At 33.4% G+C, this 23,273-nt stretch overlaps 2 long non-coding RNA genes across 2 annotated transcripts; both read right to left on the reverse strand.

Annotated features, from left to right (window-relative positions):
• Nucleotides 1–10,921: 10,921 nt before the first annotated feature.
• On the reverse strand, nt 10,922–15,592 carry LOC128158208 (uncharacterized). The gene is made up of 2 exons (XR_008239932.1): nt 13,482–15,592; nt 10,922–11,222 (listed from the first exon to the last, which is right to left on the reverse strand). It is a non-coding gene; the product is annotated as an uncharacterized LOC128158208 (long non-coding RNA).
• Nucleotides 15,593–18,163: 2,571 nt separating this feature from the next.
• On the reverse strand, nt 18,164–20,981 carry LOC128160263 (uncharacterized). Its single transcript, XR_008240263.1, has 2 exons — nt 20,721–20,981; nt 18,164–18,464 (listed from the first exon to the last, which is right to left on the reverse strand). It is a non-coding gene; the product is annotated as an uncharacterized LOC128160263 (long non-coding RNA).
• Nucleotides 20,982–23,273: the final 2,292 nt, after the last annotated feature.

A 23,273-nucleotide genomic window follows, 5' to 3' on the forward strand; every position in this document is an offset into this window, starting at 1 on the left:
ATAAAACGTGTTTTGAAAAAGAAAATGTTTTAGGAAAACCATTTGTCGCACACAGTTTATGTAATCGTAACAAACATTATTTAAAAAATGAGATATTTAATGGCGAGTTACATTTTCAGAGAATAGCAGCATTGTTATAAACAGTATGTACTCATGTGTCATGTCAGGAATTGTGGGTTTTTTTTAAACCGAGCCCGTTTACAAAACACGTAACCTTTACTCTAAGATAACTTCTTTATTTAAATATTTCTAAATTTATGAAGACAATGTGCAATTTAGAATTGTTGCGTGCTGACAAAATTTACAGACCCTGAAACGTACTACTACACCAAAAAAGCGTGCGACTTACGTGCGAGAAACGTTTCGTGTTAACCGTTTAGCGTTTCGTGTGAATCGTGAAGCGTTTCGTGTAAACCGTTTAGCGTTTCGGACAAAGCGTGCAGAGTTTCGGTCAAAGCGTGTAAATCGTTTCGAGCAAAGCGTGCGAGAACCATGTGAAACGTTCATCAGATTTTATTCGGAACTCTCTGACAATTGGTTTCAAAATGGCGCCCGTGTTTTACATTACATGTACTTTAAACTGTTTGTGATTGGCAAAACTCTTTTGTAGGTATTTTCATGAAAAAAAAATCTAGAAGAAATGACATACTTATCATTTTACAAAATTTAATTTATTTTTAACAAACAAAAGAAAGGTATATGTATTAAAAGACGACTAGTTACAGAGTACATGTATATATAACGTTTTTATACGATGTTTCAGTACTGGTACATGTACAGTCGTTTTACCGGTAACGAATATATGCCAATATCGAATAAATTTTAGAAAAATTATTGGTTGAAGACGAAGTTGAGGTTTTAAAAAATCCTAGCTAGGTAATTATAAAACAGAAATAAATATTCTATCAGTGCGTGAAGTTGTTTGCCATTTGTACGATTATTTACCGAATTGTTTACAAATTAAAAATGTGACCCACATATGAGCTGCCGGAAGTTCAAAGCAGAAAAAACGAAAGTGTGAAAACAATTAAGCCTTACTATGAAAATAAGTTTGTTATTGATCCCTATTTAGTACATAATTAGTAAATATAATTCATTTAAAAAGATAATGCATCATATCAAATTATAATGGAGCTTTGAATGAAATTACGACTTCAAATAGAACCACGTGTAGTTTTCCTATATAGTTTCGGTTCTTTGCGACAGAAGTATTATTTGGCTGCATATATTGATAGATATACGGGAAAAACAAAGGAAAATGGCAACTACTTATCATCAATTACTATTATAAAGTGTTTTTATGAAAATTCAATATTATAAAGTAACGCAAATGAAAACTGTTCAAGTCCGGTTTCAATTTGACGGGAAAACGGTATGATGAAAAAAACGATCATGTTATTTGTTTAAATGACATATTCCCACAATTGTTTTCCTTCTTCGTTTATAAGTCCATTAACATGTACCTCTAGTATATTTTGGAAATTAATTCGCCTCAAAATATTCGGCCAGAAGTGATAAAGGGCGCTTAATTCGATACAGGGAAACGAATTCGAAACATGGAAAATGGAGGGGGTGTTGAAAATTACTGTCTCCGTAATTCATCCTTTATATTTTCGGAAGTTTTATACTACAATTTAGAAGGACAAAGAAACGCGATTTAAACAGAAAATAAAAACATTTGTAATTCCGATAATAAAAGTTGCATGCACGACGAAACCGCATGCTGATTCGTTACCGGTAAAATGACTGTACAATATTAAAATTCGCTATATTAAAAAATATTAAATACGGTTAGCAAAACATGATTTCTGTTGGAACAGGCCGTAATCAACCTTAACTTACACGAGCATGGTTTGATAAGCATGTATTTTTTTTTTATTTATTGACATCGATAACTCTTACTGAGACCATTCGGCTTTGCGCAAGCGGCACACATAACCTCGGACATCGGGTGAGACCTGCACCTGGCTGAACCTGTCAATCAAACTCTGTGTATTTGTTTTCATTGGATGGTCAAGCGTCTCTTTTTTTGTCAATAGCCAATGGAAAATTTATGACTTCAAGGTATTCGGAATCAGCATTTGATGAAGCACACAATTTAAATGATAGTAAATTTATTAATTATTTGAACAAAATTAAATGTAAACATAGAATTAACATACTGATCATTTCTATGAATTGCGGGAAGTAAGTTCTTTGGAATCCCGATTATAGATATTTTTACAAGTAATCATTTTAATTATTTAAACCACTGTTGACGGAAAACAAGAGGTCTTAAAAGTAATTAACGCACAGGGATTTGCCTACAATGTACACAGTCATGCAATTAATTATTATGGGAATCTTTACGTATGGTACTTAATTCAAATAGATCATGATAATCTATACACTGTACGCGGTTATACATGTAAGGAGCGCCGGTAATATATACGAAGATTGAGTCAAAAATTTAAATCATTTTTATTTCTTGTTCTTTTCAATACAATGTTAAATTACTTTGAAAAAAAATCCGAAATAGTAATTACAACTTTCTTTTTTGTTTAATCATTTGAATTTTTTCTGAGGTACATGAGTATGTAAAGGACATATTTATTAACGCGAATGATACGACATAGAAAAAAAATTATCGGATGTTTGTATAACATTGTTTCCTAACGAATGTGACTAATTTAATTTTAAATATTTTTCAACATTATGAATGTTAATAATATCAGATTTTTTTACTGTTTGTATTTTTACATCGTTACCTCTAAAACCAATAAAAATGCTAATGTTAGAAGAAAAATCAAATCCCGCCGAATACTGAAAAACCGATTTCAGTTTGTAATCATACGGATTTTATTTTTGGTATTGACTATTGAGTTACGGTAACATTTTTTGTGGATGATTTTTTTTATTTATTATTTTATGTAGTAAAAGCACCATTCCAACTGTTACTCAATTACATAAGAATTGATGACCCGGGGCTATATATGTTCTGAACTGTAGCGACACAAGATTCTCGGTCGCACGTGGCGATTCAATTTTAAACACAGACTGACCGAATGAACAAACGGGTGGGAAAGTGAAACAAAATGTTACACATAAGAAGAAGCCACTAAAAATGATTTTCGACAGATCTTGATATCGTTTCGCCAATCAAAAAAAAAAAAAAAAAAATACCAGCGCGAGCTCCTGTCAGCGGGCCGGGGGGAGGGGGGGGGGGGGCAGCAATGAGTTCGCTTCCACAATGAAACGTATACATGTAGAAAAACTACAGAAGTGATTAATATGTGACCGATAGAATCTAATCCAAAGTTGTTTAAAACTCATGTGAATATTCTTTTAAATATTCATCGAATGCCTCAACTCTGGACATTCTTTTATCGTGCTAGCACATACCGCAAACATGTAACATGGAACTTTGATTATAATTTGATTTGATTTTTAAACCACCTTATACGCTCTCGTATACATCAATGCTTAATCAACTGTACAAGTAAAATAAATTTATCTTTCCATCTTAAACCAATATAATAGTTGAAAACATAATAATCCGTACAAAATATGAAACATGAACGCGTGATAAGGTACATGTAGAAGATCACGAACCGACCGCGGATCACTTGTCCACTCGCGCCGGATCTCCTCAGCCATGTGCGATGGATGATCATCATTTAAATTATTAATATTTGGGGGGGGGGGGGGTTGTTGTTGTTGATTTAAAACATTATTTGAACAGTTTATAAAATATTTTACATAAACAAACCAACCAATAATTTATGTCTGACGATGTTTCCGATTTGGAGTAATATCGTTCATTAATATTCATTTACATTCAAAGTTAATTAAATACAAAATGGACAAACTTTTATAACATAAAATTAAAACAGTTCTTTTATTTACGGCTATATTTACTCAAACACGTTCATATGCATGGAAGTGTGCGTCTCGGTGTGCGAATCTTGTGTATTAAATAACCGCTATGTAGTGCAGCCGTGGCTGAGATCCTCGGCCGTGGGCGAACGATAGATTACGTAAAGGTACAACGCACAGACCCGCACAGCTCATAACCCAGGAAGCTTTGAAAAGATTACAGTATAATGACCTTACTCTATCAAATAGAAGTTATTTATTTTAAACTTAAAACCCACAATTGATCTATGTCTATTATTGCTTTAGATTGAGAATGCCATTGCTTTTATTAAATATTATTAAAACTGAACGATTTCTTAATTGACACCCAATCGTTTAATCCATAAATATGTGTAATCAAAACGAAAACAATTCTTGAGTTTGCGGATAAATAAACACATATATGAGAGACGCAACTCTCGTGTATTAGATAACCGCTGACCGCTAGGTAGTCCAGCCGCGACCATGGTGACCGATTTTCTCGGCCGCTGGCGAGGGAGAGCTTACGTAATGGTACACACACACAGCTCTGATTCAAGGTAGATTTTAAATGCATGGAGTTTATAACTAAAATGTAATGCATATATAGATGTTTTTAATTCCATATTTTGTGGTTTACTAGAAAAGAAAAAGTTAACAATGATTTGTTTTCCAAATCCCGTTTTTAAGGATTGTGCATTATAAAAACTTAACAACAATGACTTAAACTCCTAAAAAAAAGCACGTATTCTAAAAAAAAAAGAAATTCTTATGAATTAATGCCGTTCGTATAAACCAGCATACTTTCTGCAGTAACTTTATGCCAGTTGTACGCGCAAAGACTTTCGTTAACTTGTCAAATGAAAACAGGTACATGTTAACATGTAAAGCTTGTTACACTCAAACTACACAAATCACTTACAAAATAACATTGTAACGACCATTATGAGATCCCAACAAACAACTTTTCTAGCGACAGCCATATCAAAATCCTAACCGTTTTTGAGTTATTAAGCAAAAACTTTTAGGGGCCATTGGTCCTTAATTTAAGGGGCCAGCCCTTTTTTATTGGTGTCAAATGAGAGCCCTTGATATTCTGCACAACTTTTATTCTACATGTTTTAACAAATTATTTTTTGTTTAAAAGATGCAAAGGAAAATATGTCTAAATTTTCGCACTCTTCCGAATCCTGTTTTTAACCCCCTACCTTATCCTAAATAAGGAACGTAATCAAAAAACAAAAACCGATGTATACAACTTCAATGTCTTTGTTATTCAAATTCGTTGGATTCCCATTCCCTGCTATCATAGTCTCGGAGCCTTTGTCTGGAAACCAAAGGCCCCAAAAATTTTTAAAAGGGGAATTACTCGTTAACGGAAAGGGAATTCTAACTTTTATGAACTGATGAAGATAGTGTTTTGTAAAGTCCATAAGCCCTGAAAATTTGAGCAAAAACCGTTCAGAAATGAGCACGATATGAAGCCTCAAAGTTCGCGTCTAGGAAGAAAAAAAAAAAAAAAGAAAAATAAGAACTAGATTCGATCTCGTTGCGAGCAACGAGTGGGTCTTCCGTCCGATTTTTGAATAGATTAGATTAAAATTATCAATTCAAAGATAAAATCGTAGATCTAAGCGAAAAAAAGAGAAAAAATTTTTGCGGCACTCGGGGCTTGAACCCGGGTCGCCCGGGCCTTGTCCACGACTCTATCGACTGAGCTACTCGGACTCTCGCTTCAGGACTTTGACGCTTAATTTCTCGATAATGCCTTGACCGATTTTTAAACAAATTACATATTCTGAATCAGTAAAAGGGTCACTATAAGGTGTAAAAATTTCAAAGAAAAATATCAAAAAATAAAAAAGTCGAAAAATTCAAATTTTCAAATTTCCTTCCGGTGACGACCGGAAGTGACGGCGGACATTCTCATGACCGAGGTTCACCAGAAAAACGCTAGATCTATCATCTCTGAAAATTTCAGCCCTATATCTTTACTCGTTTTTGAGAAACCCGACAGACAAAATTGACTTTTTAAAATCGTAAACGGACGATAACTTCTGACCGGAAGTGTTTTTTCAATAATGAAAAAAAATGTATCAGCTTTAGATAAAAACACGTTTATATTGAAAATTTGAGCGAAATCGACCAAGCCATCTCCGAGAAATCGTCTGCACAAAATCGGTAAGAAAAACTAGATTCGATCTCGTTGCGAGCAACGAGTGGGTCTTCCGTCCAATTTTTGAATAGATAAGATTAAACTTATCAATTCAAAGATAAAATCGTAGATCTAAGGGAAAAAAAGAGAAAAAAAATTTTGCGGCACTCGAGGCTTGAACCCGGGTCGCCTGGGCCATGTCCACGACTCTATCGACTCTATCGACTCTATCGACTCGGACTCTCGCTTCAGGACTTTGACGCTTAATTTCTCGAGAACGCCTTGATCGATTTTAAAACAAATTACATATTCTGAATCAGTAAAAGGGTCACTATCATCTTATTGGAAAAAATATATAAAAATAAAAAGTTGAAAATTTTCATTTTTTAAATTTGCTTCCGGTGACGACCGGAAGTGACGGCGGACATTCTCTTGACCGAGGTACACGAGGATATTGCTAGATCTATCATCTCTGAAAATTTCAGTTCTCTATCTTTACTCGTTTTTGAGAAACATCGCCGACAAAATTGACTTTTAAAAATCGTAAAACGACGATAACTTCCGACCGGAAGTGAATTTTTAAAAATTGTTCCTGCGGTATAAAATTCATATGACTAGGCATCACCCCTGAAAATTTGAAGGAAATCGAACGAGTCATCTCCGAGAAATCGCCTGCACAAAATTTGTAAGACAAAAAAAGAATAATAACTAGAGCAAAGCTCGTTGCAAAGCAACGAGTGGGTTTTCCGCTAATGTCGAAAGCAACGCTAGAAGTACGTCCAAGAAGCAGAGTTCTTTATCTAGTAACAAAGAAACCTAAGTACAAAAAGATAAAAAAAATCGAATGATTCTTGGTACAACTTAACATAATCCGAATGTTTTTAAGTACGACTTAACCAAAAACCCTTAACCATTTCAAGAAGGACTTAACAAAAAAAACCAATGTGTTTGAGTACGACTTAACAAATTTGACTTCATTTTAGGTACAAGTTTACTCTACCTTGAACTAACTTCTTTTTTCTTAACCCAGAATGCAAAATTAAAATTTACGTAAAAATCAATTTTGTTTAAAACATAATTCTGAGCAACTTTTTCTCTTCACTGCTTTTCAAAGGGTTGACCTTTCGTACTGTGTGCTCGTTGCGTCATTAATTGTCAGAAACTTATCGATGTAAAGTTTACTTTACTGTACCTCTGTGAATATTTTCTATGTAAAATTACTATGAACCAGACAACATTGAAATGGTGAACATTTCAAAGGGCCCCGCTTATGTAATTTCAGAGAATTCTGCTTTGACCTTGAGCTATAACTTGAAATTTTCCCAGCTGGCATAGAACTTTTAATTCAATTTCATTCCTCCTAACATACATGCATTTTTGTTCAATCTGACCAAGATTAAGCATATTTGGAAAATAATCTACTGTCTAAAACTAATTTTAAAAAGATCTGCTATGACCTTCCAGGGCTCTACATTAACTTTTTTTCCTACTTGTCCATTCGGACAAGTGACCAAAACATTTACTTGTCCGAACTTCAACTTCACTTGTCCGAAAAATTTTCAATATTAAAGATCAAATATTGTCAACTTGAGAACTACAGTACTCTATTACTAAAATAAAATCATTTATTGATTAATACTCTAGCTATAATTAATAACCTGACTTTTTAAATGGAAACTTAAAGTGTCTTTCCTATAATTATGTACATGTATTTGTTCTATATAACATTAAACATGATTTGTCAGCTGTAGCTTTGTCATGGCAAATTACAAGACATCTTAAATTTAGCATCAGGTTTTAAAATACATGTAACTGTTATATTGATTTCTCAGCTGTTTTTTAAACTAAACATGGAATGTCATCATAGTCTATCAATGATGAATGAAACCTAAAATAAGTTACATTTCTTTCCATAATCCTTTATCTTTGCTACCTTTTCTTCCTTTCTTTTTCTTAACATATGTGTTTGGTACTTTGTAAGAACTAAGATCCACACCTTGAAAGTTGTTTGAAATTAGTGAACTTCAATCCCGATCAAGAGTAACTCAATTGCATTGCAATTTGATGTCGGGATCGAAATTCAAAATAACTAATTGATAAACTTATAACGAGACTACAGATAAACTTATCACAAAACTTTCTTTTCTTTTTTAAATGTTGGAGACTTCTTACTATAAAAAATGCACTTGTCCAGTCGGACAAGTGGCCAGCAATATTCACTTGTCCGCATATTTTTTTAACTGGTACCGGACAAGTGGACAAGCGTTAATGTCGAGCCCTGCCTTCACATTGACAGACTTGGTTCAAGGTCACTGCACGCCATTAACCAATAAACTCTGTAAAGGTAAAATATTAGCCAAATTGGGGCTAAAAGGAGAGTATATCTATGCTCTTAAAATATGGATTTTTGTGTGATCTGATATGACCTTGACTCTTCATCTACAAATATCATTCGAGGTCATTGCATATATTTTGATCAAAGGCATCATGTGGGTGAAGTATGAGGCTGAATGGAGCAAAGGGAGAGAAGATATACTCCGGACAAGGATTTGTAAAAATATAATTCTGCTATCACCTTCACAGTTTCTTTTCACTGAAAATAGGTTCAAGGTCACTACACACCCTTTCACCCTTTACTCAAACGCTCTGCTTATGTGAAGTCTGAGCCAAATAAGGGTTAGTAGAAATTATATATGCTCTCAAAAAAGGATTTTTGCATGATCCGATATGATCTTCACCCTTTACCTAGAAATTTCATGCAAGGTCACTGCACATCGTTTAACCATAGAGACACTCTGTGAGTATTAGCCAGATTGGACCAAAGGGAAAAATGATATGCCCCAGACCAGGATTTTATATATATAATTCTGCTATGACCTTAACCTTATACCTAAAAACATGGTTCAAGGTCACTGCACATCCTTCAACCAAAGGAACCCTGTGGATGAGGTATGAGCCAGATTGGGCCAAGGGGAGAGAAGCTATGCTCCTGTCAAGCCATCTCGGATGGACAGACGGACAAATTGATCACTAGAAGGCGCCCGCATAAACATGCCTTTTTATCTAATTTAAAATAGTATTTAGCTATCTGCCCATGGTGAATAGTCATCAATATTTACAATATTTAACCAAAAAGTAGCTTTTAAAAATATTTGAAAAGGTAAAAATTGTAAAAACCCCAGCAGGATTCGAACTCATGACTTACAGGTTCCTAGTAACCCTCTAACCCACTGTGCTAAGGAGTTATGTGACCATTTTTGAAAAGAAACTACATGTACTTATATAATTACACTTTATTTTATTGTTTATTTCGATAAACAATACGTCACAACATGGAAGTGTCCCATATCACCTTAAACTCGGAACACCTCTGACCTAATAAGATTGCATCATTAAATACAAAGTTTGATTTAACTCTAATTTGTTTATCATCAAGAAATTGTGCATCGCTGACAAATAAAGTTTTCTTCTGTATAATGAAATACCAATTAACTGACTATTCGGACAATAGCAAGTTTATTGTCCCACTCCACAGCAACTATTTCCCTTGGCTTTGCCTCATTAAATAGTTGCTGTCTTTGGGGACAATAAACTTGCTATTGTCCTCATACCCAGTAAATACTAAATAGGCATATAATATCCCATCCACCTACATTTCATGTTATATAACCTCCCGTTTGTAACCTTCAATTTCACTGTAAAGTCAACATATCTGTCATAGCCGCAAGTTTCACAATTTATTTCTGCTTCTCATGTACTTAAAATCAGGGGCCTTAATATTGCTTACCAATTCCAACAAGAGACATCCCTCTAACTATTGATAATCATTAAAATTCATTTCATGAATCTACGCAACAATGATAAACCTTCAAGTACAGTCACTCTCAATTTTACAAAAATATTGACGGTACTTTATCCGAAACTGTTCCTTGTACCTTTAACTTAGTACACTAACATTTTTATGAAAAGACTAAGAAAGCTAATGCAATTCTGAGAAAAAGAATACCACATATTGCCAATTCCACTGAGGTTTAATAAAAATATGGCCATTTAAGTGAACCCACCATTTCCAATTTCCTTTAGTAAACACAGATTTACAGGGATCTCCATAGTAAAACATCTTTACCTGACCTTTTAGAGGTCAACTTTTGTTCAACCACCTTTAAAAAGAAACCTTATTCAATACAACATACCATTACATGATATAATCATGATAAAAGCTTCACATCACTTAGAAATACCCTTACATGTATTCCCCCCACCCCCCAATCTTTTGATTTTCATAAAAAGTCATGGTTTGAAATGTTTTACCTAATTTTATGAAACGTGTGGCAATTTCCTTGATTAATTTCTCACACATATGAAAACAATCATCAATGATTCTAAAATTTGATCTTTATTTGTTTATTGTATGATTTGTACCATTTTAATTAACAAATAGACAGCTGTCCTGCTTGTGATTTCTTGTTTTCATGAAAAAAGTAAGCTAACAATCATATTTAGTGAATATCTAATCTATTCTGATTTTCTCCTTCTAACCATGCTAAAACAGTAAGTTACAACCTACAAGTTAGACATCTGCCTTAAATTAAAATTAAATTCAAACACACACAGGTAGCTGGAGACAGATCGAGTTGATTTCAATGAAAAATTTTCAAATTTGACATGTTTTTCTACTTTTTTTTATGCATATATACCTTAGAAAGGTAGAAATAGGTTGTTTCTTGTTCATTTCAAAAGTAATTATCATAGCAGATGTTATTTCAAAGTCAAATGTACATTTACATATCCTACATGTAATCTTAATGCAGACAATTAAATAGAGGGGGGGGGGGGATTTTTCAATTATGTAAACACATCTAAATATCTTTATGAAATAAAAAATAAAGGAAACATAATTGCATACTTTTATTGAAAAACAAATTTTCACAGCAATTATGAATTTCTTTATAAACAGCCTTAATTTTGTTTTCATAATTTCTTATCAAACACAAACCACAACATGGCATGATGCTTTCTTCAAGTTCCATTATTGTTTATGCATTATCGGATTTAATTTGAATTACCGGTAAATAGTCAGTAGAACACAAGGAATATGCATGTGGATAAAGGTGACAGGTTAATCTCAGGAGCTGACCCACAAGAATCAACAGGTACCGGTAAAAGCCATGTGGTAACAAGAGTCTGTTTTGAGCTGAAATAAAAAAAAAAAATAATTAGCTGTGTTTACATACATGTACTAGTAATAGCTGTGTTTACATTAACATATGCATAGTATTTCTGGAAAAAATACACTGACCATGCAGTGTAATAGGTATGACATATCCCAATACATGACATAACATTTAGGCAGTACAAGATCAAAAATTTGCATATCAAGTCATAATATAATATTAAAAAATTTTCATAGGTATAAACACTTATCAAATTGAGAGAGAGAGAGTTTGAGAGAGAGAGAGAGTTTATTACCGTACTTGTAGTGCAACAGTCAATATTTCAATTCGTAAATTACAAACGAATATTACCCACCGAACAGCGTCAAAGTACATGTACTGGTATTAGCTTCTGGTATACCATTTTTTATCAATTCTACTGTGTTTTTTTTTTTGCAAATAAATTTAGCAAGGGTTTTTGCTTATTTTCTTATAAATTACATGTTTTAAAAACAATACTATGTGTAATAAGCATAAAACATGTATGAGTAAACTTAATGAAGAATTTTTAATAAATTATTTTTCACAGAATGTGGTACATTACATGTATGTCAATCTTTATAAAACTAGCGTATATTTCGTGCGCCATAAATTGCAAGTTTTTTGTAAATATCATTTACTTGCATGATAGGTATATATGGTCTAACCAAAATTTTCTTCACAAAGCTACAGCTGTATGTACCACATATATGTTTTGTCACAAGTATACATTTAAAAAAAAACAACCCCAAATTCCAACAGTTGAAATAAACTCAACTCATTCTCTGATAAGTTCATTGTGTTTTGTGCGTGCATATCTTATTTGTCTGCTGCAACAGCAGCCAATCAGCAGTAAGCTGAATCCACAAAAAGAAAGTTTGTGTTTTAGGAGCGGGTAAATTGTTTATGCAACACTGTCAAGAAAACCACACCAAATAATAACAGGAAACATAAATATTCACTTATATGTATTGTGTTGTAAAGGTTTTTAACACTTATTGCATCTTGCAAAACATGTGATGACCCTTAATCATCTGTCATATATCTGATATACATGTATATGTAAAAGATGGGAGAAATAATGACGGAACAAACTGGGATTCGAACCTGGCCCTCTGAATCTCTAGTCAAGTGCTCTACCAACTGAGCTACATGTATCTGGCACCGGTATTCAAACCAGTCTGACCGTCACATTCCTTCCCCCTTAAATGATCTTCACCCTCGAAGATCACCCCTGGCAGGAGTTAACCTGTTAGTTCCAGGGGTTGGTCACAACACCAATATTGTAACAGGATGGGAGAAATAATGAAGGACCAGACCGGGATTTGAACCTGGGCCCCCTGAATCTCTAGTCAGGTGCTCTACCAACTGAGCTATCCGGCACTGGTATTCAAACCGGTCTGATCATCACATATATAAAGAATTATTTTAAACAATGTTGTTCAATAAAAAATAACACTCGCAACCTTCAGTTTTTGTCTGTAATTAATCAATATTGGCGTGCGATCAGTTCTCGCCGAGTACCATTTCTCACCAGTGCATTCTTACGTCATTTTATCAACACATAAAATTATATACAAAAATATGATGTTACAGTGCACCAGCGAGAAATGGTCCTCGACGAGAACTGCTCGCAGGCCAGTACTGCCAGTAGTCAGATTAAAAAAAGAGAATAAAAAATTACATTTAAAACATTAACAAGGACAATTTAAGTACACATCATAACTGCTAAACAAGAAAAATTATGTGAACTGGTAGAATAGTGGGCATAGTTCTAACTTGTAACCTACATGTACAAGTACATGTACCGGGTACCCGTTGGTCTGCTAAACCTTTCTAATGATACAATGATTGGCATCATAAAGATATTAAAGTCATGTTTTAACTCTGAAGTCTGAAGTATACAATTTTATTTACTTGAAGTTATGTCTACAGGATATTCATGACTACATTTGGAGTCTTCTGCACAAGAATATATGATATGTTTCTAATTAGACCCTGCTTTGAATTTTGAGTTGAAAATTCACAACCTGTTATTTTTTTAAATAGATAAATTCAGTTACCCTTTCCAGTCCCCCATGAACCTCGAGCGAGTCTAAACATCCATGAAACATGTAAAAATTACACGTTAGCTTAATAGTAAACAAACACCCACACCATAACAAAAACAAACAGTGTGCACGTACTTACATGTACATCTATACTATATACTAAATTTGAACTTTAACTTTTTTAAACTTTAAAAGGAGTAAAAGCCTCACCTTCTTCAGTAACATCCACATAAATCACACACTTTAATGTCCATCTTTTCCCCTTTATTACTCGTAGCTTATCAACGGCTGATCGTCGACAGAAGTGTGGCTGTCAGAATTTCCTCGTAAACGATTCACACGAGAAAAATATCCTCCTTAAACAAATATGTAGTATTGTTCCCTGTGCATGTTCATATGTTTCACAGTAAATTGAAAATGCATTTGTACGTCGAAAGAATACACAACTTCTCTTCTGCATTACGGCTCTCTCTTTTCTACAATGCCGTTCGTTACTGTTTACATTCGGCGCGCGCGCGGGGGTTACAAACAGGGGCGCCCCGACAAATAGTTGCACATAGAACGTTAAAATAATGTGTGTTCATTGAATTCATAAATGATATAGATGAAAAAAATGAAATTGAATCACAACTATTTATCTAAGACGCAACACAACGTAATGCAGTATATGCCTGGGCCTTAAAGTGGCATTTGTTCGCTTGTGTGTCTATGTAGACAAATTAACTCGTTCATGTAACGTTACGATTCACACATATTTGTTTTATGAAATTTGAAAAAAATAGGGCACAGAACTTTTTAAATTTGATACCAAATGACATTATTTAATATATTAACAATAACTGAATTAATTTTTTTTCATAAAATGATAACGATTTTTGCTATCAGAAAAATACGTGTATGAGCTGCTGACCCCTAATTATAGGGGCCAGCCCTTTTTTCTTAATTTTAAATGAAAGCTCTCGTTATTCTAAACAACTTTTGTTCTATATGTATTAACAAAATATTTTAAGTTTAAAGGTTATAATACAAAAAGCAACAAAATTTCAGCCCCGAAAAAATCTTAAACTTTGGCGACAAATAGCTCAAAAACTAACAAAGAAATTACCAAAATTTTCATGCCAGCAAAACTATAAAATGTTACCGACAATTTCGCCAAATTTCATGCATCTATCATCTGTAGTTCCCGAGATCAACTCTGGACAAAAGACCCCCCAATTTTTAATTAAAGGGCAATAACTCATAACCGGAAGTGAATTTAAAAAATTTGAAAAAAACGTCTAGAGATATTAATATCATCTACATACCCTGAAAGTTTCATAGCAATCAGACAAAAAATGTTCGAGAAATCTCGTGCACAAAATTTGCGGGAAAAAAAAAAAATAATAACTAGAGCAAAGCTCGTTGCAAAGCAACGAGTGGGTTTTCCGCTAATGTCGAAAGCAACGCTAGAAGTACGTCTAAGAAGCAGAGTTCTTAATCTAGTAACAAAGAAACCTAAGTACAAAAAGATAAAAAAAAAATCGAATGATTCTTGGTACAACTTAACATGATCCGAATGTTTTTAAGTACGACTTAACCAAAAACCCTTAACCATTTCAAGAACGACTTAACAAAAAAAACCAATGTGTTTAAGTACGACTTAACAAATTTGACTTCATTTTAGGTACAAGTTTACTTTACCTTGAACTAACATCTTTTTTCTTAACCCAGAATGCAAAATTAAAATTTATGTAAAAAATCAATTTTGTTTAAAACATAATTCTGAGCAACTTTTCCTCTTCACTGCTTTTCAAAAGGTTGACCTTTCGTACTGTGTGCTCGTTGCGTCATTAATTGTCAGAAACTTATCGATGTTAAGTTTACTTTACTGTACTTCTGTGAATATTTTCTATGTAAAATTACTATGAACCAGACAACATTGAAATGGTGAACATTTCAAAGGGCCCCGCTTAGGTTATTTCAGAGAATTCTGCTTTGACCTTGACCTATAACTTGAAATTTTTCCAGCTGGCATAGAACTTTTAATTCAATTTCATTCCCCCTAACATAGATGCATTTTTGTTCAATCTGACCAAGATTAAGCATATTTGGAAAATAATCTACTATTTAAAACTAATTTTAAAAAGATCTGCTATGACCTTCACATTGACAGACTTGGTTCAAGGTCACTGCACGCCATTAACCAATAAACTCTGTAAAGGTAAAATATTAGCCAAATAGGGGCTAAAAGGAGAGTATATCTATGCTCTTAAAATATGGATTTTTGTGTGATCTGATATGACCTTGACTCTTCATCTACAAATATCATTCGAGGTCATTGCATATATTTTGAACAAAGGCATCATGTGGGTAAAATATGAGGCTGAATGGAGCAAAGGAAGAGAAGATATACTCCGGACAAGGATTTTTAAAAATATAATTCTGATATGACCTTCACAGTTTCTTTTCACTGAAAATAGGTTCAAGGTCACTACACACCCTTTCACCCTTTACTCAAAAGCTCTGCTTATGTGAAGTCTGAGCCAATTAGGGGTTAGTAGAAATTATATTTGCTCTCAAAAAAGGATATTTGCATGATCCGATATGATCTTCACCCGTTACCTAGAAATTTCATGCAAGGTCACTGCACATCGTTTAACCATAGAGACACTCTGTGAGTATTAGCCAGATTGGACCAAAGGGAAAAAAGATATGCCCCAGACAAGGATTTTATATATATAATTCTGCTATGACCTTAACCTTATACCAAAAAACATGGTTCAAGGTCACTGCACATCCTTCAACCAAAGGAACCCTGTGGATGAGGTATGAGCCAGATTTGGCCAAGGGGAGAGAAGCTATGCTCCTGTCAAGCAATCTCGGATGGACAGACTGACAAATTGATCACTAGAAGGCGCCCGCATAAACATGCCTTTTTATCTAAAATAGTATCCATGCTATCTGCCCATGGTGAATAGTCATCAAAACCATTCATTAGCAGAATTTGATTTCCCTCCTTTTTAAGGTGGTATTGGACATCTGTCGATATAAATGTGGATTAAAGTACATGTACTATATAATTGAAAACTTTTCACTGGTTTAGAATTTTCAAATTTTACAATATTTAACCAAAAAATAGCTTTTAAAAATATTTGAAAAGGTAAAAATTGTAAAAACCCCAGCGGGATTCGAACTCATGACTTACAGGTTCCTAGTAAACCCTCTAACCCACTGTGCTAAGGAGTTAGGTGACCATTTTTGAGAAGAAACTACATGTACTTATATAATTACACTTTATTTTATTGTTTATTTCGATAAACAATACGTCACAACATGGAAGTGTCCCATATCACCTTAAACTCGGAACACCTCTGACCTAATAAGATCGCCGCATTAAATACAAAGTTTGATTTAACTCTAATTTGTTTATCATCAAGAAATTCTGCATCGCTGACAAATAAAGTTTTCTTCTGTATAATGAAATACCAATTAACTGACTATTCGGACAATAGCAAGTTTATTGTCCCATTCCACAGCTACTATTTCCCTTGGCTTTGCCTCATTAAATATTTGCTGTCTTGAGGGACAATAAACTTGCTATTGTCCTCATACCCAGTAAATACTAAATAGGCATATAATATCCCATCCACCTACATTTCATGTTATATAACCTCCCGTTTGTAACCTTCAATTTCACTGTAAAGTCAACATATCTGTCATAGCCGCAAGTTTCACAATTTATTTCTGCTTCTCATGTACCGGTACTTAAAATTAGAGGCTTTAATATTGCTTACCAATTCCAACAACAGACATCCCTCTAACTATTGGTAATCATTAAAATTCATTTCATGAATCTACGCAACAATGATAAACCTTCAAGTACAGTCACTCTCAATTTTACAGAAATATTGATGGTACTTTATCCGAGACTGTTCCTTGTATCTTTAACTTAGTACACTAACATTTTTATGAAAAGACGGGTTTGTCTTAGAATAAGAAAGCTAATGCAATTCTGAGAAAAAGAATACCACATATTGCCAATTCCATTGAGGTTTAATAAAAATATGGCCATTTAAGTGAACCTACCATTTCCAATTTCCTTTAGTAAACACAGATTTACAGGGTTCTCCATAGTAAAACATCTTTATCTGACCTTTTAGAGGTCAACTTTTGTTCAACCACCTTTAAAAAGAAACCTTATTCAATACAACATATGCCTACATGATATAATTATGATAAAAGCTTCACATCACTTAGAAATACCCTTACATGTATACCCCCCACCCCCCAATCTTTTGATTTTCATAAAAAGTCATGGTTTGAAATGTTTTACCTAATTTTATGAAACATGTGGCAATTTCCTTGAGTCATTTCTCACACATATTTGAAAACAATCATCAATGATTCTAAAATGTGATCTTTATTTGTTTATTGTATGATTTGTACCATTTTAATTAACAAATAGACAGCTGTCCTGCTTGTGATTTCTTGTTTTCATGAAAAAAGTAAGCTAACAATCATATTTAGTGAATATCTAATCTATTCTGATTTCTAGTCTTCTTCTAACCATGCTAAAACAGTAAGTTACAACCTACAAGTTAGACATCTGCCTTAAATTAGAATTAAATTCAAACACACCCAGGTAGCTGGAGACAGAGTTGATTTCAATGAAAAATGTTCAAATTTGACATGTTTTTCTACTTTTTTATGCATATTTACCTTAGAAAGGTAGAAATAGGTTGTTTCTTGTTCATTTCAAAAGTAATTATCATAGCAGATGTTATTTCAAAGTCAAATGTACATTTACATATCCTACATGTAATCTTAATGCAGACAATTAAATAGAGGGGGGGGGGGGGGGTTTCAATTATGTAAACACATCTAAATATCTTTATGAAATAAAAAATAAAGGAAACATAATTGTATACTTTTATTGAAAAACAAATTTTCACAGCAATTATGAATTTCTTTAAACAGCCTTAATTTTGTTTTCATAATTTCTTATCAAACACAAACCACAACATGGCATGATGCTTTCTTCAAGTTCCATTATTGTTCATGCATTATGGGATTTAATTTGAATTACCAGTAAATAGTCTGTAGAACACAAGGAATATGCATGTGGATAGAGGTGACAGGTTAATCTCAGGAGCTGACCCACAAGAATCAACAGGTACCGGTAAAAGCCATGTGGTAACAAGAGTCTGTTTTGAGCTGAAATAAATAAAAAAAATAATTAGCTGTGTTTACATACATGTACTAGTAATAGCTGTGTTTACATTAACATATGCATAGTATTTCTGTAAAAAATACACTGACCATGCAGTGTAATAAGTATGACCTATCCCAATACATGACATAACATTTAGGCAGTTCAAGATCAAAAATTTGCATATCAAGTCATAATATAATATTAAAAAATTTTCATAGGTATAAACACTTATCAAATTGAGAAAGAGAGAGAGTTTGAGAGAGAGAGAGTTTATTACCATACTTGTAGTGCAACAGTCAATATTTCAATTCGTAAATTACAAACGAATATTACCCACCAAACAGCGTCAAAGTACATGTACTGGTATTAGCTTCTGGTATACCATTTTTTATCAATTCTACTGTGTATTTTTTGTTTGCAAATAAATTTAGCGAGGGTTTTTGTTTATTTTCTTATAAATTACATGTTTTAAAAACAATACTACGTGTAATAAGCATAAAACATGTATGAGTAAACTTAATGAAGAATTTTTAATAGATTATTTTTCAAAGAATGTGGTACATTACATGTATGTCAATCTTTATAAAACTAGCGTATATTTCGTGCGCCATAAATTGCAAGTTTTTTGTAAATATCATTTACTTGCATGATAGGTATATATGGTCTAACCAAAATTTTCTTCATAAAGCTACAGCTGTATGTACCACATATATGTTTTGTCACAAGTATACATTTTAAAAAAAAATACCCAAATTCCAACAGTTTAAATAAACTCAACTCATTCTCTGATAAGTTCATTGTGTTTTGTGCGTGCATATCTTATTTGTCTGCTGCAACAGCAGCCAATCAGCGGTAAGCTGAATCCACAAAAAGAAAGTTTGTGTTTTAGGAGCGGGTAAATTGTTTATGCGACACTGTCAAGAAAACCACACCAAATAATGACAAGAAACATAAATATTCACTTAAATGTATTCTGTTGTAAAGTAAAGGTTTTTAACACTTATTGCATCTTGCAAAACATGTGATGACCTTAATCATCTGTCATATATCTGATATACATGTATATGTAAAAGATGGGAGAAATAACGACGGAACAAAGTGGGATTCGAACCTGGCCTTCTGAATCTCTAGTCAAGTGCTCTACCAACTGAGCTACATGTATCTGGCACCGGTATTCAAACCAGTCTGACCGTCACATTCCTCCCCCTTAAATGATCTTCACCCTCGAAGATCATCCCTGGCAGGATCGAGTTAACCTGTTAGTTCCAGGGGTTGGTCACAACACCAATATTGTAACAGGATGGAAGAAATAATGAAGGGATTTGAACCTGGGCCCCCTGAATCTCTAGTCAAGTGCTCTACCAACTGAGCTATCTGGCACTGGTATTCAAACCGGTCTGATCGTCATATATATAAAGAATTATTTTAAACAATGTTGTTCAATTAAAAATAACACTCGCAACCTTCAGTTTTTGTCTGTAATTAATCAATATTGGCGTGCGATCAGTTCTCGCCGAGTACCATTTCTCACCAGTGCATTGTTATGTCATTTTATCAACACATAAAATTATATACGAAAATATGATGTAACAGTGCACCAGCGAGAAATGGTCCTCGGCGAGAACTGCTTGCACGCCAGTACTGCCAGTAGTCAGATTAAAAAAAGAGAATAAAAATTTTTATCTAAAACATTAACAAGGACAATTTAAGTACACATCATAACTGCTAAACAAGAAAAATTATGTGAACTGGTAGAATGGTAGGCATAGTTCTAACTTGTAACCTACATGTACAAGTACATGTACCGGGTACCCGTTGGTCTGCTATACCTCTTTAATGATACAATGATTGGCATCATAAAGATATTAAAGTCATGTTTTAACTCTGAAGTCTGAAGTATACAATTTATTTACTTGAAGTTATGTCTACAGGGTATTCATGACTACATTTGGAGTCCTCTGCACAAGAATATATGATATGTTTCTATAATATAATTTGACCCTGCTTTGAATTTTGAGTTGAAAATTCACAATCTGTTATTTTTTTAAATAGATAAATTCAGTTACCCTTTCCAGTCCCCCATGAACCTCGAGCGATTCTAAACACCCATGAAACATGTAAAAATTACACGTTAGTAAACAAACACCCACACCATAACAAAAACATCTAACAGTGTGCACGTACTTACATGTACATCTATACTATATACTAAATTTTAACCAGTTAACAAGAAACTTTAAAAGGAGTAAAAGCCTCACCTTCTTCAGTAACATCCACATAAATCACACTCTTTAATGTCCATCTTTTCTCCTTTATTACTCGTAGCTTATCAACGGCTGATCGTCGACAGAAGTGTGGCTGTCAGAATTTCCTCGTAAACGATTCACACGAGAAAAATATCCTCCTTAAACAAATATGTAGTATTGTTCCCTGTGCATGTTCATATGCTTCACAGCAAATTGAAAATGCATGTGTACACCGAAAGAATACACAACTTCTCTTCTGCATTACGGCTCTCTCTTTCCTACGATGCCGTTCGTTACTGTTTACATTCGGCGCGCGCGCGCGGGGGTCACAAACAGGGGCGCCCCGACAAATAGTCGCACATAGAACGTTTAAATAATGTGTGTTCATTGAATTCATAAATGATATAGATGAAAAAAATGAAATTGAATCACAACAAGACGCAACACAACGTAATGCAGTAAATGCCTGGGCCTTAATGTGGCATTTGTTCGCTTGTGTGTCTATGTAGACATATTAACTCGTTCATGTACGATTCTCACATATTTGTTTTATGAAATTTAAAAAAAAATATAGGACAGAACTTGCTTAATTTGATACCAAATGACATTATTTAATATATTAACAATAACTAAATTAATTTTTTTTCATAAAATGATAACGATTTTTGCTATCAGAAAAATACGTGTATGAGCTGCTGACCCCTAATTATAGGGGCCAGCCCTTTTTTCTTAATTTTAAATGAAAGCTCTCGTTATTCTAAACAACTTTTGTTCTATATGTATTAACAAAATATTTTTAGTTTAAAGGTTATAATACAAAAAGCAACAAAATTTCAGCCCCGAAAAAATCTTAAACTTTGGCGACAAATAGCTCAAAAACTAACAAAGAAATTATCAAAATTTTCATGCCAGCAAAATTATAAAATGTTACCGACAATTTCGCCAAATTTCATGCATCTATCATCTGTAGTTCCCGAGATCAACTCTGGACAAAAGACCCCCCAATTTTCAATTAAAGGGCAATAACTCATAACCGGAAGTAAATTTTAAAAATTTGAAAAAAACGTCTAGAGATATTAATATCATCTACATACCCTGAAAGTTTCATAGCAATCAGACAAAAAATCTTCGAGAAATCTCGTGCACAAAATTTGCGGGAAAAAAAAAAAAATAATAATAAGAAACAGTAGAATAACAGAAGGGTTTTCCGTTGAAAAACGGAAAACCCTAATAAGAAACAGTAGAATAACAGAAGGGTTTTCCGTTGAAAAACGGAAAACCCTAATAAGAAAAGTGAAAAAGAAACATTACAATAATAGAAGGGTCTTCCGCTGAAGACGGAAGACCCTAAAAAAGAATAATAAGAAGAAAAGTGAAAAAGAAACAATAGAATAATAGAAGGGTCTTCCGCTGAAGACGGAAGACCCTAATAATCTTAACCCGCACAATAATAGAAAGGTCTTCCGTTGGAAACGGAAGACCTTAAAAAGCCTTTTATTGTTTATTATTTTACATCTACGATAAAAAAATGAAGAAAATCAATTAAATTATGGTTAACGTAAAGCAGAATCTTAGATATAAAAAAAACCCCACTCAGATTGTCTTTTGTAGGAACTTGAGTCTGACCTTATCATGATTATTTCGTGTATTCTTTTACTCTTCTTAAGTTCTTAATATTCTAACATAATATTAGGTGCTTAGTTTTAAATCACAATACGCAATACATGAAATATTTTCGAACAAAAGCACAGCCGACATTAAAAGAAAAAGTAGCTTTCAGAAAATTACTCCCTAAACAAAAATTAGCTTTCAAAAACGAGGCAAGGTATATATTTCGTGTTATTCTCAAGGCATCGAGAAAAAACTAGTAATCAAGTAACTAATCTAGTAACAAAATTGTAAATGCTCATATATATATATATATACATATATATATATATATATATATATATATATATATATATATATATATATAATAAAATGATCAGCCCCTGTACACATCCCCTGTGTGCCACTTTAACCCCCTGTCATCCCCTGTGCGCCCCTGTCACCCACTGTTACCCACTGTATTTCCCTGTCCATGCCCCTGACATCCCATGTGCAGTTTATAACTGCTTGCTAAAGTTAAAAAGGTTTTTAATTATGTTTTCGGGTTTTCTTACATATATATTAAGCAGTTACTTGTACATAAGGACGTAGAAAGCAAGAATAGCATTCATGGTTTCGACGGTGTTTTTCTTTGTATTTAATAGAGGGCAATATTGTTACAAACGTAAATAATTCTGACTCAAAATTGACACATATCAAAATAAATATTTACCGATAAACCGCTTAAAATTTTATTCCATTTATTTAAACAAACGACCGTGTTTTGTAATATGTAAAAAAAAAATCAAAGTGAAGGATGAGTGCGGGAAAATCTGCAACGTTCTGTTCCATGTAACCTTCCTGAGTTAAAGTGCATGATAACACAACATGATTAGCACGTGCAGATAATCACACACCAATCGAAATGATCATCTATATTTTGACTGTTTTGCCTGTTGTAATGATGCATAGAATAAC

The sequence above is a fragment of the Crassostrea angulata genome, chromosome 8 (assembly GCF_025612915.1).
Source record: "Crassostrea angulata isolate pt1a10 chromosome 8, ASM2561291v2, whole genome shotgun sequence".
Lineage (NCBI taxonomy): Eukaryota > Metazoa > Mollusca > Bivalvia > Ostreida > Ostreidae > Magallana > Magallana angulata.